This window comes from Temnothorax curvispinosus, unplaced genomic scaffold, assembly GCF_003070985.1.
Source record: "Temnothorax curvispinosus isolate PA1 unplaced genomic scaffold, ASM307098v1 QBEX01009183.1, whole genome shotgun sequence".
Classification (NCBI taxonomy): domain Eukaryota; kingdom Metazoa; phylum Arthropoda; class Insecta; order Hymenoptera; family Formicidae; genus Temnothorax; species Temnothorax curvispinosus.
In genome coordinates this window covers 4,459-7,369 of record NW_020218963.1, presented here as the reverse complement: position 1 = coordinate 7,369, position 2,911 = coordinate 4,459, and the positions used below count along the sequence as shown (strand labels likewise).

The following is a 2,911-nucleotide window of genomic DNA, read 5'->3' as shown; positions in this document are numbered from 1 at the left end:
GTGTGTGTGTGTGTGTGTGTGTGTGTGTGTGTGTGTGTGTGTGTGTGACATGTAAATGTAACGATATTATATGTCCCCTTCTGTACGTACGGAATACCGGCGTGTACATACCTATATAGACCAGGTTATAATATAAAAAAGAAGAGTGTTTTTGTTGATTAGATAAAAAAGACATATCGTCTTAAAATAAGGCTAAGAGAAAACATACAAAGTTTAACGTTGATCGCTTTTTTCGTTTTTCTACAAAAAATTCCTGAAAAATAACTTTCCTTTTTACGACTTGTTATACCAGAATACTTGTTAAGAGAATGTAGAAAGATTTATTAAATCTAAACTTTAGTTTACTACCAGTTGTAAGAAACTTTTATAAGTGTTTCATGTTATGTATGTATATGCATTTATCTTTTAAAATAAAATTTAAAATATGTAATATTTAAAATTTTTGTTTATTACAGTTTTATTGTTTGATCTCAAAACTCACAATTTATTTTCATCGTTCCATACTTGATACACGTGTTAAGTTGTTTAAAAATATAATTATATGGTGCACGTCGTACGACGATAGAAGATCGTTACCGAGATTTTTGTTAGAAAGGAAGCTTGCGCACGTACTCACCATGATATTTCTTTATTCTTATAGGCAAACATGGTTTTCGGATAATGGAGACATCATTTTTCCCTGACAATGTACAAATATATAAATATTAATATGTGATGAATATAATAATATGTGTAAAATATGTGCAACAAGATCAACTCTTTTGTTTTTAATAGCCTCCATTGTGATGAAATCAAAAGTATATTTATGATCGATAAAAATCAATAAACATTTTTCTTTAAAATATTTAATATTCAGTGAATAAAAGAAGAGTTAACTTTCAACATTTGTCTGCTGTGATATCTTGCAAAATTCGCGTGACCAACATTATCTAGTCAAGGTCGAGAGAACCGACGACGTATAGTAGTATTTCGAAATTCCAAACGAGACATATATATACTTTAAGATCATAACACGGAATAGATGAATAGAAGGACGCCGTGAACGGCAAAGGGCCGATTTTTCATAGAACGTTTACGCGGAAATGGACATTACAGAGGATCATTAGAATCGCGTACGCGCACAACAGAAGACGATACGAAGAAAATGTCGGAAAGTTTGATATATTTAATCTAGCAGAACACTTTATGCGAATAAAAAGTAAAAAAAAAGATGATATATTAAGCCATGAAATCATACCGTAGTATAATTTATTATATATTTAGTCTCACGTATTCAAGCAATAAAAGCAAATTAAAATAGTAATCTTAGTAATCTTAACAACGTGTTAATCAACACACGGAGATAAAAACATATTAGGATATATAAGATTGTCAAAAACAATGGTAAAAATAGTAATAATTTTATTTTCTCTTTTAATAATTTATATTTTTAAAAGTTTATATTACATTACTGTTTTGTGGAGCTTTGACAGAATAAAAAGTAACGTGACTGTTTTCAAATCAAAATTATCAAGTCAAGTTTAATTTTATTTTTTTCACTGTCTTTCGGATATCTATTATGAGTTTATATTAAATTGATACTTTTCGACGTGTGCGTAAACTAAATAAACAGTTTCACGGTTCTGATAATCAAAACAGCGTATGTCGAATCAAGTGTATAAATGAAGAAAAAAAATCAAAACCGCACTCAAGTTACAAACAGCTTCGAAAACAAAATTCCTCGCTCTTGTTCTTATATTAGACGCAGTGCTTTCAAATTTGCGAAGCATTTGCGTTTCTTCTTCTTTGTGTAGCAATAAATTTCTTTTCGCAGTTAGTTTTAGAATAATATTTGATAAAATTTACACGTAATTTAGTAAATCGATAGATCACGTCACATGCCATTGAAACAATTTACAATATTGATTAATCCGCTTAAATACAATTTGAAAGATGTTGGAATATTATTCATATAAGAAGGAAATTCTACTTGATAGATTATCAGTAATAAAAAATAATTATTCGATCAAACCTGGATGCATTTCACAGTCATATCTCACACCGCGGCTCCGCTCAGAAATTCTCTTTGATTACGAGAGGCATTTAAAAGTGTACAATACTTTTAAATATATCAAAAAACCACCAAACACTTGCAGTTAAAGCCACAATGTGCTATCAAGCGTTATTCTTCGCCGATATGCACCGATATGAATTTATGAACGTTGAATATATTTAAAGGAACGACAAGAGCTTGAACTAACAACGACATTCCAAGTCCCAAAATGGAATAGCTATTTATTCTTGGGTCTTGCCGATGGGGTAGTGTCATCTCTTCCCTCTCTCGTCCCTCTCTACCCAATCACGATCCATCTATCCTATCCTTTGGATTAATAGACGATTCGGCAAACGCTGTTCTCCATTCTCCCACTTTTCTCTCTCTCTCTCTCTCTCTCTTTCTCTCTCTCTCTCTCTCTCTCTCTCGACAATGATGGCTACTGAACATATATCTTTTGCCAAAAAGTTATCTACTATTGCTCCATCTGCTGCGTAATCAAGTCTCTTAATTATTTCACATGCTTCTTGTTTCAGTAAATATTTAAAAAATTATTGTTACAAACTCGCTAATTAATTGTGCATCAACTCTTTCAAGAGTTTATATATATATCTAGATATATAATATATTCCGATTTACTTTTACATCTTTGTGGAAATTAATATTTACTTGTAAGATAGAGAGGTATAGAGAAAGAGAAATAAAAATTTTTAATACATATATAAAATAAAACAAGGTTTATTAATTCTACAGACCATATAAATTTTATGCTTTTTTAATCAAGTATATATTAGATCGAATGATAAAAGATGGCATTATCTTGATATATTTTACACACACACACACACACACACACACACACACACACACACACACACA

The 2,911-nt window shown here is 30.6% G+C and overlaps 1 protein-coding gene across 1 annotated transcript in view; it reads right to left on the bottom strand.

The window, feature by feature from the left end:
* Nucleotides 1-2,247, bottom strand: part of LOC112458781 (protein hunchback-like) — a 6,118-nt gene extending 3,871 nt beyond the window's left edge. The window contains exons 1-2 of the mRNA XM_025022573.1: nucleotides 2,012-2,247; nucleotides 617-679 (exon numbers count right to left, since the gene is read on the bottom strand). The gene's annotated coding sequence lies outside the window, so the exon portion shown is untranslated. The remainder of the gene's footprint in view (nucleotides 1-616; nucleotides 680-2,011) is intronic.
* Between the last annotated feature and the right edge of the window lie 664 nt (nucleotides 2,248-2,911).